A 16,751-nucleotide genomic window follows, 5' to 3' on the forward strand; every position below is an offset into this window, starting at 1 on the left:
CATCTCCAAAATTTTTAGAGACCTCTCATTACATCAGATTGAATCATTCAAAATATTTCATTAGGTGACCAGCGGGTTGCTATAGAGTTGGCTCTTTCTAGATTTCTTATAAAGAACTTCTGGATTATCTCAGGATCTCATCTCATGAAAACAACATATTTCCATTAAGAACCAAGTTAAACATTATAGAGTCTATGTTTTGAAATTTATTTATGTCTAAAGAAATACCATTCTCTTCTAAATATTCTTTGGCTCCATGTAATTCTTTGATCCCTTATAACATAGCAATCGATGTACAAATTGCTCCACTTATTGCAATATTTATATATGTGCTTTGCTTCAAAATACATGAGAATACTTAAAATTTCCAGATTTAAATGATAACGCATTTACCCATGCTTATAAGATAATTCCTGCAACCCCTACTTCTGATTTTTAAAAAGTTTAAAATATACATATTGACAGGTAGATACTTTTATTAAAATGTCCAGACTGATCTCGATCTCCCTAAGTAATGCCTTAAAGATGTGCATTTCTTTGTTATATAAAAAATGCAAAAATTTTTCCAGTGAATTATACTATGTGTGTTGTTTAGTGAAGTTTATGAAATGGTACAAATGGTAAGGACTTTTATTTAAATTACTCTCGCTGGAAATACTAAGAGGGGTTAGGAAATAGCCAAGGTGCAATAAGAAATGCGTTTACCTTAAAACGTAGTGTAAAAAAAAAAAAAATAAATAAATAAATAAATAAATAAAACGTAGTGTATATATATTTCTTTATGGGCGGGAAAAATAAGCTGGAGTTACTGCACTGTGCTCTAGCTCTATATTGAAAAGGTTCGTAAAAGGCTTCCACTAATTAGATAGTGGCTAAAAAGAATCCTGTACGGAATTTTAAATCCATTTAACCAGTGTTGGCTAGAAAATCTCCACCAGCACCAAAACACGAAATCAAAATGTAAATAAAGATCAAAGGCTTTGCACAGCTGGCGACGGTGGCCATCAATTCACACCAGGCCTCACTGAGCAGTTAGCAAAATCATGGTTAATGGCTGTGCTGAGTGTCAGTGTCACCCTGAAGGCAGTGTATGGCTGGAGATCAGGGAAGGGAAATGGACAGGGGATTATAAAGGAGAAGCTGGAAAAATCAGCAAAATCCCCAGGAAAACCTTGCCCCACAGAGAACAAAAATGATTTGGGCTTTAAAGCTTGTTTCACCCTTAATTAAGCAGATTCATTTTGCAGACAATCTTTCTAAACTGTTTCTTGAATCAGTAAACATTTTATTTTCAAACAAAACCACAGGGCATTATCAAGTAAATTTAAATAAGATTTGCCACACTGTGCATCATCAATCTCTCTCTTTAGATCAGGCATGCAAATTCCAAGTCTCTTGCTAGGGATAGATACTGAATTATGTCTTGCTTATTTATATGAGGTTGCTTTGTGGACTCTTCATTCATGGAATAATTTCAAAGAGTATGATGATAAAAATGAATTGAATTCTTCCAGACTGAGATTATTATACAAAACAACAATGGGTGGATCCCACAACTTGAGAAATAGAACATTCTCCCCTTGCCTTTATAATGCCCTTTAAAGTCTGTCTATAATACATCTGGTGTTTGTTCTCCTAGACTGAAAATAACTAGTAGACCACCAGTAATTTAAATTGTACCCTGTTCCAAGGATATTTGACATGTGGTCCCTTTGGAAGAACTAATGCAAAAAACTGGCTCTAACCCTGGAAATAAGGTTACTATAGGCTCACAGAAGGTTGTAATTAACTAATATCAAGAAGGTTAACCTGCAAATTTCTCTCTCAAATACATACTAATCTCATTTTAAACCATTTTATGCAGTTACAGAGAATGAAATAATAAGGGTTATAATGTTTAATTTTAAATTTGATTTCTTTTCTCTAGGAAGAAAACTAAGAAGGAAATGTCACATTAAATTAATAGTTACCAGTTCGCCAAAGAACACACACATGGTGAATTTATTTAATGTCTAAAGTTTATAGAGAGACTGAGAGAGAGAGAGAGAGAGAGAGAGAAATTCCTTCTGAAGACCACCATACCAGTTTTTACTTAAGCAATGAAAGAAAGAAAGAAAGAAAGAAAGAAAGAAAGAAAGAAAGAAAGAAAGAAAGAAAGAAAGAAGAAAGTGTTTTATACTTGAAGGGCTTCTTCCATCATTCTCCAACATTTCCATTTCCCAGCCGGGAGGGGAAAGGATAGACTCCAGAGTCTACTGGAGCTCCAAGGGTTGGATGTTGTGTCATTTACCCAGTGCACTGCGCTTCACAGATCAGAAAGCAGACTGTCGTCACCGCAGTGACTTGCCGCAGCCAGCACAGCCACTCACTGGCAAATACGACCTAGAAATCTGTTTTCCTGATTCAAAGTCCAGAACACTTTTTACAATACCATAGTGTCTCTCATAAACTATTCTGCGTGTATCTCTGTAATTGATAAAATGTGGCTGTACTTAACCAGAAGGTTAAAATGGAAGCATATAAAACTTGGTGACAAATTTAAATAAGTTCTTATATAGAAAAGCTTCTCCTTTAGAATTTAAAAAAAAAAAAAAAAGAATTTTTTTTAATGGAGGGGGGCAAAGAAAGTGACTTTTCCAATGAAAGGAATTCATCCATTTACTTGAGTTTTAAAAAGAAAATAAAAAAATCTAACTATGAAACATTTAAGACTTACCAATAGTTTAAAGAATTACCTTAGTTTCATGGGGACAGTTTGGAACAAAGTGCTTAAACTAGAATAGGGAAGCACATGTTACTCCAGTAGCCTATGAATTATGGTGTGGTCCATCCTTACATACTGTGACCAGGAGAAATCCTTGGGATATTTTATTTTTTATTTTTTTTATTTTTATTTTTTTGATATTTTCTTTTTTAACCTCTGCTACTTAAGACGCACGTTATAGAACCACACCCCAAGCTTAAAAAAAGCAAAATAAAATAAAAAAATTGAAATGGACCTGGAACATTAATGTATATGACAATAAAATAGAAGATTTGTCTATAAAATAATAGATGCCAATATATAATTATCCCCTAAATAAGTAATTGATCATTTTAGCCATTTATATTCACCCTGTAGACCTGTAGCACCCTCTCCCCAATAACTACCCTCTTTCTGTGTCTTCCAGTGCTCTTTTTTTCTTGGCTTATCCATCTTTGGAAAAGTAGATAATGCATTTGTTTCCCCAATGTAAATATTAAATACTGAAACAACTCATAACATCATTAAAGCTAAAACCATAAGCTCTTTTTTCATTGAAATAATTCTTGATTTTTAGAACATAGTCAAAGTAAATAAAATCTAACAGTGGATTTGACACTAAAAATGTGAACACTTTGGCTGACATGCAGATCTTTAGCATGGGGAGGGAAATGAGCATTTGAAGGACTTAAAACATTATCACTAATAATATAGTTAATAATCCCCATACATAAACCCATCAGTATCTACAAGTGATATTTTTACAAAGAAAAATATTTCTTCTACAAAACTATACAAAGTGAAAATGTTTGAAAGTGTTATTTTCTAATCATGAAATTTTGATATATTATTGACAAAATTTTACTCATGGAGATATGAAAAGTATCAAAAGTCAGAGAAGATTTAAAAATCTGAGAAGATGAATGAATAAACCCAATATTTGGCAATTCCTTCATATATGATCAAATTAATTTCCAAAATAGGTCTAGGTAGTTTTATTCTTGAGACAAAGTTGCTTCTTTAAAGGGAGTATCGAATTTTATCTCGAGTTTCCCTTCAAGGCCTGGAGAGAAGGTCTTCTGGAAGGTGAAGTGACAAAGTAGCTATGAAATCATAGAGATTATCAATGTGGCTCACTGCTTCAATCTCTTAAACCACACTTTCTTCATCCAAAAAATATGGAAACTAATAAATGCCTTACAGAGTTGTGTAGAGTTTCACCGATAGCATATGTAAAATGCCTGGTGCACAAGAGGAGTATAATAAATGATAGCTAGTGTTATTAATGTGATAGGAGGATGCAGGCTCAGCAAAGCATGGGGGAAGCTTCAAACAGAGGAAACGAATAGAAAACACCACAATTTTGCTGGGTTTGGCTCTATTAAACATCATCTTGGCAAGAACAAATCATTTGGACAATGAAGCATTTTTTTTATGCAGGTGCAAATGCATGATTTATGGACTTATAAATAAATCTGGCTTTACACAAAGTTAACTATGTAAAATGGGACTTTTTTTCCTGGGGATTCGTGATCATGATATCTGTGTATAAAAGAAAGTGGAATTGTTGAGAACTTGTAACAATAGGAACTGCGGAAATGATGATGTTAGGAAAGCCTGGGATATTTGAAAATGCATTTTTAAAAATCCTGTTATACCCAAGTCCAGGCTTATGGTTTACTTAAAAAAATAATACTGGTATGTAATACACTATAATCAGCATCAGTGTGAAAGAAATAATATTCTTCAGGTAACTAGATGAGCAAAAAGAAGTTTATCATTAAAATCATAGGCAGCGTGCTATCACAGAAAGATCTATACGGAAGGGGATCGTTGAACCAAGGGTAAAATTTTTGGTTGTTCCATTGCTAGATAAAACACTGCACTTGAGTTTTACTAACAATAATTAAGTGGTGTTGCTGGTTTTCATTTATTTTCCTTTCCTTTTCTTTCCTGACTTTTTTTTTTTTTTTGCCATGAATTTCTTCCTTCAGAAGCTAGTTTATGTATTCGCCTGCTATTTCAGGCAGATAAAACTCCATCTTCTCTGAATAAAGCAGAGAGGGTACCCCGGCATGCTTCCTGCTTCCAGATTGGCCCGCATACCCTCATCCTGACCATTTCAGTGTACCATGGAGCCCATTTGAAACAATCTTTTCAGGAGTCTTTCGACAGTAAAAATGTTTGGCCCAATGGTTCATTTACTACAAATGTTATGCTTTCCTTAAAAGTATATCTCCCTTGGGGTGCCTGACTGGGGAATCCATTACGTCTCACTCTTGGTTTCAGCTCAGGTTGTGATCTCAGGGTCATGAGCCCCGAGTGGAGCCCCACGTCTGCTGAGAGTCTCTCCTTCTCCCTCTGTCCCTCCGGCTGGTGTTGGTTCTCTCCCTGACTCTCTAAAATAAATAAATCCTTAAAAAGAAGAGTATATCCCCCTTTTTGATTATTCAAAGAAGAATAATTAAGCTTTATTTATAAAGATAACCTTTGACATGAGTTATCCACAATTTTGAAAAGATAGGATGGTATGAAGTAAGTAGCAGTGGGTTTGGAGCAACAAAATTTGCTTTGGTTCCATTTGCCTCCATTTACACCCTGGGTGACCTTGGTCAAATCTGCCTTCTGTGAGCCTCAGTGGTTTCAAGTATCTAGTGCACACAACGATCTCTACTTACCTCAAAGTATTGTAGTGAGTTTCCAGTAAGATAAATATATACAATTGCTTGTGGTATTTATAATATGTGTACTCTCTCTACTATATACAGTACATTCTGTACATAATATAGTACATTCTGTACTATAACCTCAGATTTCCACAGATTCCGACTATAGATTTGCATTCAATATTCAAATTCACTTCTCTCTTTAAATCTTGGAAAATAACTCCTTTGGGGGATAAAAATTCTAATTGATAGTTATCATTAATAAGGAAGAGTTGTTCGCTCACAATAATAAATATTTATACTTTTAAAAAAATTGTATTTATTTATAAGAGAGAGAGAGAGCAAAGGGGGGAGCAGAAGGAGAGGAACAAGCGGAATCCACACTGAGTGCCGAGGCCACACTGGGGCTTGATCTCAGGACCCTGAGATCATGGCCTGAGCCCCAAGCAGGGGTGGATGCTCAGTGGCAAGGCAAACGACTGAGGCACCAGGGGCCCCAAATACTTCAATTCCTAGAAGAATTGCAATATGTGAAACACACAGGAATCCTTGACTGGGAGGAAGGTCAGTATTCGGATACGTAAAGTAAATGTTAATGACGTGGCCTGTTTCTTTTATTGACATTGATATGGGCCATGAGATTTCATGGGAATCCAATCACCCTCCAGACACAAACTCAGAAATATCATATTCACCGTTTTGGCTTTGCAAAGGCCAACCCTGAAGATAAAGCCAATTAGCACATTTGAGCCAAATTTAAGGCCTGAAGGAGAACTCTGACATGTCTTTAAATGTATTTAAACTTCATGAGTTCTTTCTTGTTTTCCCTTTGCTCTTTTCTTTCTTTTTGTCTTATTCTTACACTGTGGAAATGATTATCGTTTCCAATCTCTCCAAGGGTAATTTATACAGATGTATTCAGGTTGGCTTCCCTGTTCCAAGAGGGGAAGGCCTGCTGCAAGCGTGGGATGTGGGAAGCCTCACGGAGCCTTGGGCTCAGAGCCGCTCTTGGTTTAACACTCGGCTGTGGCTATCTTGAAATCTTTGATGAGTTTTGAATGAGGGGACCTAATTTTTTTAACTGAACCCCCAAAATTTCGTGACTCTTCTTGGTTCTACTTTCTTCTTGGGTCAACTTTATTTTTCTCATTGTTTACTTCGCTCTCTTATTTTGATGTTGTTTCTTCACTGCCTCTCTCTAGACGTCTTGGTTGCCTAGTCATCTTTTTTTAAAAGGAGCCAATTCAAAATATTCTTGGTATTTGTGTGTTAGAGGCAGAGCTTTGCCTAAGGAAACTTTCCCTCCCTGCGGGGGCATTTACCCTGCTCTTGACATTCGATTTCTCCGCAGAACAAATTTCTAGTTAAATGTAATACCGATACGGTCACCTTTCAAGTTAGGGTCACTCCAAAGTACAAATGAAAACAGACCCTTCATTATCCTCCCCATCCAGAAGAATACATCTGTATAAAATATTTTCTCAGAAAATTCATTTGCTATGGCGATCTGCTGGTTATTTTATCATCAAACACCTAACAAATGATTTGTTTCGAGAATTAAGCAATATAAAATGTTAAGATTGATTTAGTGGGAGAAATGAGTTTTGAGTAGCTAGAGGAAAGCCACTTTATAAGTGAGGTGGTTCAGGCATAGAAAATACTTGAGTAAACCTCAAGATAAGGTACTTTGGTGTTCCCTGGACGTGAGAAAATGTTAATCCTTCTAAGTCCATGCACATCTATATGGGTACCTCCACCTGCATCTTTTTCATAATGGAAAGTAGATGAGTTAGGAGAGTTGAGATGTGTAGAGAAGCCTGAGGAATTTGTAGCAAAATAATATATTATTTTATATGTTATATTACATATATATATGGATATGGATATGTTATGTATATGTATAGCACAGAAATCATGGCATATAATGGCCAGAGCTCCTGGTTTAATCTCTCAGTACACATTCCCAGGAGTAAATTCAGAAATAAAAAAATACCGAATTAAAATGAGAGGTCTAATCATAGAACTTAGAAGGCTTTCTGTGTCAATGAACTTCCCAAATTATTTATAGGCCTGTGGAAGGTATATATATATATACATGCAAGTATATCTATAAACATATAATATTTTTTTTCCCGAGAGGAGGAGACAAAAAAGATTCAGAGTTATTATCAAATTCTCCCATGGTTCTTAAACTCAACAAAGTTAAAACAAAACAAAAACAAAAACAAAAATGGTAAGACTAAGAATAGAGAGCAGTGAGAGAAACTGGAATATAGTAGAGGAATGTATTTCTCCAATTTCTTGTCCTTGCAACTCTTAAATGATTTCATGATCATTATCTCAGAGAAAATAGGATTTGGTGCTATGAAAGTTCAATTGACAACTTTCTCTTTTATTTGGCTTTAGTATACTTGTTGCCTAACAGAGCACTCTTTCATTTGTCTTTAATTGTTGGCTAGAAATATGACACAGAAGTTGAACAGCCCGCTTGCTCTTTGTGAAGAAGGGCATTTTAAAAAATTATACCTTACTACTCTCATCTAGGGAATGGGACTAGCAGATTTGGGCATGAGTGACAAGGAACTTTTGCTTTTTAAATTGCGAATATCTGAATTTTTGTAAAATTATTGGCAACAGATATTTTACTGTTCTTGTGTTTTTTTTAAATATACAAATAGCAAAACAAAAATAATTAATTAAATTAACATACCTGGACTAGAAAGTTACATTTATCAAAGTACACAGAGGAAGCAGTTACAAACTCTCTATCTAAAAAACAAACAACAAAAATCACCTTTATTCTTCCTGAAATAATGTTGACCTTCATCTGCATGTATTTAAGTTTGTTTTTGGCATGATCTTGATACTTCAGGGCTTTTAAAATAACATACTTAACATACATTTTCACAATATATTTGATTATATACAGAGTGTATTCAAGGAGCTCTGATTTTGCATTTATCTTCATGGCCATGGGGATTCTGAGTCCTGAAGCCAGATTCAAATCCCCATTCCATCACTGACCATCTAGGTGTCTTTGGCAAATTATTCATTAAAATCACAATTATAAATCAGTGTACTGCATCATAGGGAGGTTGTGAGGCTGAACAAGTGTAAAGCACGTATCCCGGTGTCTAGCAGATAGTAAGCACCCACTGAACGTCAGATAAGATACTGCTACTGTTGTGGCTGCTGCCGCCCTTCGTATAGGACAGGGATCCATTTGGGATTGGTGGCTCAGCAACCCATTTCCCCTCATTTACGAGAACACGGATCCCTTTTAGGGAATTGCCACTCCTCACTTTGTCATAGCCTCAGACAGATTGGTAGTTAGGATGCCTCCTCTCCCACCAGGGAAGCCCTGAGGTCCCTGCAGGCTCCTTCTGCTGCCCCATACAGCAGCCACAGGCTTGTGCATCACCCAAGCTCAGCCAACACTCTCTTGGGTGTTGACATCCTGAATATCTTGCAGATTTGGAGATGTGTTTAAAAATGTCTGATATCCTTTTTGCTTTTTTAGGGGCGGCTCTTTACGTTCTCCTCCCTGAAGGTGGACTCTCCCTCCTTCCTCCTGCACTCTGGCCTGGGGGTAGGGGTGAGGAGGAGAGAAGACTAAGATTCCTTTTCAAAGAGCTTCATTTTCTCCTGAGAAACTGTATCTCTAAGTGATTTGTAGTCTTACCGAATTATTAAATTTCATTCTCATTTCAGTGCAATATTCTCTCTCCCCTCAAATTATTTTGCTGAACCATATGAATCTTGACCTGCCAAGGCCCACTAGCCATTGACATGGTGGGAAGAGGTGGGGGGGACTCCGATGGCAGCAGAAGGACAGCAGCTGCAGCTCCTCAGGTGACCGGCACAGGTAAATCCCTGTTAGGAGAAGCAAGGGCGACAGAAAAGTTGGGCCAATTCGTTAGGATCATGCCTGGGAGAAACTGTCAAATTCTTTCTGTGATGGAGACACAAGTCACCTTGTCCTAGGAACAGACCCCAGGATGGCAGGGAAGTGGCCTCTTGAAGAGCTATTGCCCATGAAAGACTGTCACACTGTTCCAGCTGCTGAGACTCAAAGAAGCCTGGTTCCTCTTGGGTCCAAGCCTGGTTTTTCAACCTTCCCTTTGATTCTGAGAGCTCCCTCACATCTTTTCAATAAATTTCCTCAAGTTACCCAGAGGTGGTTTCTGCTGTTTGAAACTGAAGACTAACTGAATCAATGCTGCACAATGTCAGTTATGAGATAAACTCTTAAAATTTAGTGCAACAAGAAACTGTTTTCCTGGCGTTCTATTATACTTCCCATGAGATAATTTATTCTATTTCTCTCTCTGCTTAGCTGCTACAAACTTAGGGCTAGAAATAGTTCATAGCTACCCTAGCTCTTTTTAAGGTAGGGTTTTTTGGGGAAAAAGAATGCCCTCTTTTTCTCCTATTAGTACTTATTTGTCTTATTTTAATTATGTTTTACCTTATTTTAATTTTAACTACATATTTACTTCTTATCTTTAATTTTATGTTTTAATTTTTTATGCTTAATTTTAACTACAAGCTGCTTCCCTTATGCTTAGATAGATGAATAAATTTAAAATATTCACCTTTAAAAAATTAGCAACTCAAAGAGATGGTACATTTTAATTTCAGACTCTTAAAGCATTGCCCCATTTCCATCTACTCTGCTGTTCTCCTACACATAACCCCAAAAGAATCAGCTGTGGAGACATAAATTTTTGTTCAATGTATTAAATTAAGTTGCTTTTATCATATTTCTTTTAAACTTGATATTTGCATATATGTATAGGCATGAACTTTTGTGTCAGTAAGTCAGATTATCATGAAAATTTGTACAATTTTTTCCATCTGATATTTAATGTCATTGGGCTCTTTTCATTATATTTAAACTCTTCAGTGACACTCACTAATGATTAATGACCCACTGGCTCGTGCTGCCTTATAACATGAAAGTCACCGAAATGCCTTTTCCCTAGAGAGCAATTATTCTATGGAACAATATCCCTTACCTGGTGCATTGAAGTCCCCAAGGCTGGCTGTTAAACTTGCAGTTGTAATTCGTGAAAAAGTCCAGAATGCCAAGTTTTGAACTGCTGGGGATTTTATGCAGTTTCATTTTACTAGAAAACCTTGTTCCTTTTTTACCTTTGCTTGCAAAGATTTTGAATAAGTGGTAGAAATAGTAGAAACTTAAATTAGATGTTTTCTATTTAACCGAAGGACACCTGACTGGGATCTATGTACCTTTCAGCCTTTTGATTTGTGAAATTATACTACTGACATGAAAAAAAATATGCAGAAATTCAGGTATGCGTATGTATTCAGATGCTCATTAATTTTGATACACAATTAGACAGGATGATGCAAATCAGACATCAGAGTTAGATTTTAAAATAGGAAAGAATTTCCATATATAATTCTGCACGGGAATCTCCAGTCCTTAAAGTAAAGGATGTTTCCTATTCTGATACTTCCCTTGTCAGCATAAAATTCAGAATATTTGGCTCAGGATAAGTATATAAGTAAAGCCAAAATTATTAGACTTGTAAAATCTAAAGAAGTCGCCCATTTCCTTGAGATATTTGATACTGAGGGATGCCTGCCTGCTTATCCTGTCTGCTTATAAAAAACAGCAATGCATGTTCAACAAATCAGCCAGTTGGTAAAATATCCCTTTAATGTGTCTTCAACTGTTTTGATGCTATTGAACGTGCAGGTGACAGTTTTACAGCACTTCTGATAAGGTAAATACGTTATGTCCAATAAGGGTACAATGGAGGCCCAAAGCCTATGATACCGCTGAACATCATATGAATTCAGGAAATAGAGAAATCATCCTGAACTTTTCAAATCATTGAAGACGACAGACAAGGATTTTGAGCTGAGTTTCCAAGTATGGTTATAGTTTGAATAAAAGAGGAGAGATAAGAGGGAAGGAAGAGAAAATTATTCAAGACAGAGTTTGGAAGCAGAAATAAAGTGACTTGGGTAGGAACGTGGAGGGAAAGTGGCCTCCCTCAGGCTGAGGGTTAAATGTTAGACTGTCGTAGATAACAGACAGATTAGAAAGACTCAGAATTCCAGAAGAAGTGTTTGGACTAGTTAGTGGCTGGGAATATTGAAGGGCCACTGATCTAAGGCCAGAGTGGTGGATGATGGAGTGTAGGCAAGGGAGCCTATCAGGAATTTAAGTCTAAAGTGATGAAAGCCCTGAGTATGGGGTAGCTGTGGGAATGAAGCAGGGGAGGCAAAGATGAAGGGATGATAACCCTTGGGGACAGATCATAATTAGACGATGAAGGAGCAGAATGAATAAAAGATGACTCCAACATTTCTAGTCTCATTCAGATGACTAGAAGAATAACAGTATCTGTGAGAGATACGATGCAGTTAGGACTTGATAAATTGAATGCAGTGGCAAGACAGTTCAGTGGCAACACCATAGAAGCAGTTAGAAATATGACTCAGGAGAACTGCTGAAAGATCCCATGCACATATATATACATGTATATATATCTACCTTGAGATGTGTTTCTATGACACCATGACACTTGGATGAGTGCCATAGACCATAATAAATGGGGAACTAGGAAACCTAATTTCAATTTTAATATAAGTAAAAATAAAATGCCATAGTAAGAAATTCATTTATGCAAACGTAATACCTGGTGACCCCAGATAAATACCTCAGACACTTTAAATATTAGACTCCCTATCTATAAGCTGGAGTTGATAACTGTGGCTGTTTCCAGCTTAAAAGAAAGTATCTAAACTTTTCATCTGAATTATACTTTATACTTGTAAAAAAAAAAAAGCCTTCTTAGTCCATTAGCCAATAAGTAGAAAATCTTTTTTTGCATGCCTATATTTTGTATTATCTCTTAGTGATATAAAGGTATATATGTAATATATAAGCTATATTTGACAATTTCTGACTAATATGTACATTGCACATCTACATTTGTTACTTATTGTCAGCTACCTCAACTGGCCAACTGTGGGGCTTACTCTCTGGTTACTATAGACTATATCATTTACCTTCCCCAACTGATGGATAACATGATCCAACCAATGCCTAACAAGCCTATTGCAACTCACCACCACCTGCCCAGCACCATTTCCTCCTGCTTCTCCCCTTGAAGAGGCCTGTGGGGAGCAGAGAAACATGGTGGCACAGACAGTGGTGTGAGGAGGGGCAAGTCTTGAGAAGAGCATGTACTGTTCCCCAAACACCATCGGGCTGAGAGCGGCCATAGCATTCCATGATTCTCCTGTTGCTGTAGAGAGGAAGTGGAATGAAGAGAAGAAAGAGGCCAAGAGTAAAGTTGAGAAGGAGAATAAATCATGGGGAAAGAAAAAGATGAAATCCTTCTCAATCTCCAGCAATTGTTCTATAGCCCCTCCTTACTTTACCACTTTAACATTTCACCCCTATTTCCTGGCCCCTCACCTCCAATAGTTGAATCTGCTGTGTCTCTTCTCTCCTCTATGCGGACCCCTTGCTTTTCACAGTCCTCAGGTCCAGGGTACTGAAGGCAGTGACGTTAGTCTAGAGTTAGGGACAGTTCTCTTCATCAACTTCTATCAACATCCAGCAGGACACAAAGAGATGGAACAGTGAGAAACAGAGGGATGGATTTTGGTCCTTGGAACTGTTTGTACAATCATAACAGAGACCTTCTTCACCTTGGAGGTCACTGTTATAAAAGAAATTGATGTCACTAAAAATGTGAGGATTTTACTGTCCTTTTTCTCTCCACTATATTTGATGCACCTTCAAAAGTTTGTTTTTACCTTTTAAGCCTTGGGAATTCTATTTTATATTGTTCAGTTCATAGGGTATTTATCCCATTTTTTAAACCTCTAGGCTAGATCCATTTATTTATATTTTCTAATTTCTTGACTTTTAATTAAATATTTTAGGTCTTCTTTGTAATTCTGTATGAAAGAAAGCACCAAATTATTCTTATTTTTTTTAATTTTAGGTTATTTTTGTCCCAACTCTGCCTCAGTGGCCTTGGGCAAATCACATTGATGTCAGTCTTTTTAAGTGTATGTCATCTCTGAGATTCAGTTCTCTCAGTGTAAACTTGTGATAATAATATTTGTCTTACTAGGCTCCTGTGACCTTTAAATTAGGTAATGTACTTAGAGCATTTGGTAACTATTATTATTTAATGATAGCTTTAAAGTTGCATTTCCTATTACTCTTTTAAAAGATTTTATTTATTTATTTTGGGGGGGGGAGAGAAAGAGAGAGAAAGAGAGAGAGCAGAGGGTGAGGGACAAGCAGACTGTACTGTAAGGACCCTGAGATCATGATCAGAGCCAAAAGGAAGAGTCAGATGCTTAACCCACTGAGCCACCCAGGCATTTCTCTCCTATTATTTTTAATGAGAGAATCACATATATTTTGCAATATGGGATGAATTCATTAGTAGAATGGGTAATGAAATTTAAAAATCAAGCCACATTCTGAATTAAACATTTTTAATTCAAAAAATCTTGATTTTTATGAAGATCCAAAAGTTGCTTTCAAATTTGAAGGTTGAATTTTGAGACAAAAGAAAGTTGGATAAAAATAGCGTTAACAGATGTCTAGAGCCTCAAACAAGTAGACAAATACCTCTGTGTTCTTGAAAAATAAGGCAATGAAACCATCCTGCTGGTCCTGGTCTACTGTCAGCTTGCCTTTTTCTCTCCCAGTTGTCACCTGGTCTGCATTCAAGTAGTGTTTGAGTCCCATTATCAGGGCAGCATCAGAGGAACAGATATGTAGGTAACGCCAGGTGCCTGCTTACGCAGGTATAGTAGAAAATAACTAGATGGTCTTAACATTGTTGTGAATGAGTTTGTGAATATATTTTTAAATTTAGCTCTAATTTTGGTTGATTATTAAAATCATGAGGATTAAAAATAGAAATAGAAAATTTGAATTATACTAAAATGAATTCAATACTAGAAATACTTTGAAAGATTTACAACACTCTCTTTTCTTTCACTATATGTTAGTGCATTTGGGTGCCAAGTTCATTTTATGAATAGAGGAGTTATAAACTGCATCTGGATTCAATTGACATTTAAATAAATATTTTAATAATGGAAAAAGAGATACTCCATTGTAAGAAGTTCTGCTTCAATTTTGCCAAACTTGTGAGTTTCTGCAGGCATTTCCATATTTAATCAATAAGATGTACAAGTGTCTGTTTATTCATCTGAAAATTAGTAATGTCATTTTCCTCCATTCACATTCTGAGAGAAATAATTGTGTTTTATGTTGTAATATCTATAGTTTGCAAATATCCTACTATCAACAACCTTGAAGGAAAAAGATTAGATTGGCTCTATTCCAAAGTTTGGGACATCGAATTCTCTGGAAAAATATTTATTGATTTCAGACCTGGTCTTTACCATGTTTAGAGATAACATAGAAAGTGGAGTAAAGCCGAATTAGTCAAATATCAGTTCAGCTCTCAGGACAAATCATTTCATTTCCCTTTGCCTTGTCTATCAAATAGGGCCAGGGGTGCATGGATGGGTTAAGTTCTGATTTTTGATTTCGGCTCAGGTCACAATCTTGGGTTCATGATATCAAGTCCCATGTTGGGCTCTGCACTGGGTGTGGAGATTCTCTCTCCCTCTCTCTCTCTCGTTCTCTCCGTCTCTCTCTTTCTCTCTCCCTCTGTCTCTCTACCTCCACACTCTCTTGCACTCTCTCTGTGTAAAATAAATAATTTTTTCAAAGGGCACCTGGGTGGTACATTGTTTAACCAACTAACTCTTGGTTTTGGCTCAGGTCACAACATCAGAGTATTGAAGTAGAGCCCTGCATCGGGCTCCATGCTCAGAGTGGAGTCTGCTTGAGATTCTCTCTCCCTCGCCTTGCCCCTCCCACCTGTGTGCTCTCTCTATCAAATAAATAAATCTTTAAAAAACATAAAAATTAAAAATAAAAGAAATAGAGCTAATAGTGCCCTTCCCATTAGGTTGTTAGGATCAACGTAGCATGTGAAGATAGCACATGATCTAGGGAAACTGTTCGACACCCCTAGCATGCTTGGCATTGACCTGGAATGACTGGGAGGTTAAGGGCCTAAGCAAATGCACACACAGGACACATCCTTTCCTCCTCAGCACCAAAAGATGCAATGATGTTATTCTGAAAATCCTCTCTTTTCTTCTCATGAAACCACAATTTATAAATGTAAACCCTGCACACTAACATAACATGCAACAGATTTGAACTAATTTTCTCTTTGGACCTCCTAGACCTTATTCTACCGATCACAACTCAAACTGCAGTCCCTGAAGCCAGTGAAGCAGGGGCAAGGTGTACTCCCTACACAGCCCTGCACAGTGGGCACGATGCGTCATCCCAGCTCCCTGGCAGCTGGTTTGTAACAACCTCACTCAGGTCTCAGAAGAGTGCAGAGCCAACAGAAAGTCATCCTTTTGGGACACTTCCCAAAACATATTAGACTGAACATTAGAACAAGTTTTAAAAGGGAAAGAAATTTTAGGAGGCCCAGCTTGTGTCGCTTTGCTCTGCGGCTCTGGGCCTGTTGGCAGCTTGCCGGTAGGCACCTTACTTGCTCATGAGAGAGGCCTTCCTAGACTTTTTAAGAATAGTTTCATCTTCGAACTGGGATGAGACAATACAGGACGGAGACTTGACCCCTTCTGCAAGAAGCATTGGGTGGGGGAAGTTTAAATAATGCTGTCAGACCAGAAATACCGAAGTTAATTTAGGGAACTTAGCAAGGGATTATGGCAAAAATATATTTCCAGTGGCACAACTTTTACATTTTGCTAGTTTTGAAAGTTGGTTTTGTCATGCAGCAAAGAGCCTGGTTTCAATTTAAACACAAGAGCAATGGTCTTTTGCTTGGGGACAAGGGAAGGGAGTGATACTCTCCACACAGTAAGCCTCATTGCAGGGATTCAGGGGTGGGGACAGACCATGAGACTTGCTTACAGTGGTCAGTGCAAGACGCTGAACTTACCCCACCAGGCTGTATGATCATGTGTCCACCAAAGCCTTGCGCTGACAACACAGGGATTGCTTGCTGATGCAGCAGGATTATTTTTAAGTATTATTTAATGGTCTTGAGTCCCTTGTTGGAAAAAAAAAAAAAAAAAAAAAAAAACACAGCAAGTGAGAGAATAATTCCTCTTTTTCTTCTAAGTAAGGCAGTGTGCTCGTGGAGCCTCTGGCCAGATCACCGGGACCTGCTGCAGCGGAGCTAAGCCTGTGACACAAAGTGCTGCTTCTCAGCTGACCCCTTGGCTCCCACACAGACACCTCTGCGGGGACAAAGAAGGCAGCGAGCGTG

The 16,751-nt window shown here is 37.2% G+C and overlaps 1 long non-coding RNA gene across 1 annotated transcript; it reads right to left on the reverse strand.

Annotated features, from left to right (window-relative positions):
* Positions 1 to 8,219: 8,219 nt before the first annotated feature.
* On the reverse strand, positions 8,220 to 16,538 carry LOC118351289 (uncharacterized). The gene is made up of 3 exons (XR_004806533.2): positions 16,422 to 16,538; positions 12,869 to 12,999; positions 8,220 to 9,282 (listed from the first exon to the last, which is right to left on the reverse strand). It is a non-coding gene; the product is annotated as an uncharacterized LOC118351289 (long non-coding RNA).
* Between the last annotated feature and the right edge of the window lie 213 nt (positions 16,539 to 16,751).

This window comes from Canis lupus, chromosome 18 (genome assembly GCF_003254725.2).
Source record: "Canis lupus dingo isolate Sandy chromosome 18, ASM325472v2, whole genome shotgun sequence".
Taxonomy (NCBI): Eukaryota; Metazoa; Chordata; class Mammalia; order Carnivora; family Canidae; genus Canis; species Canis lupus.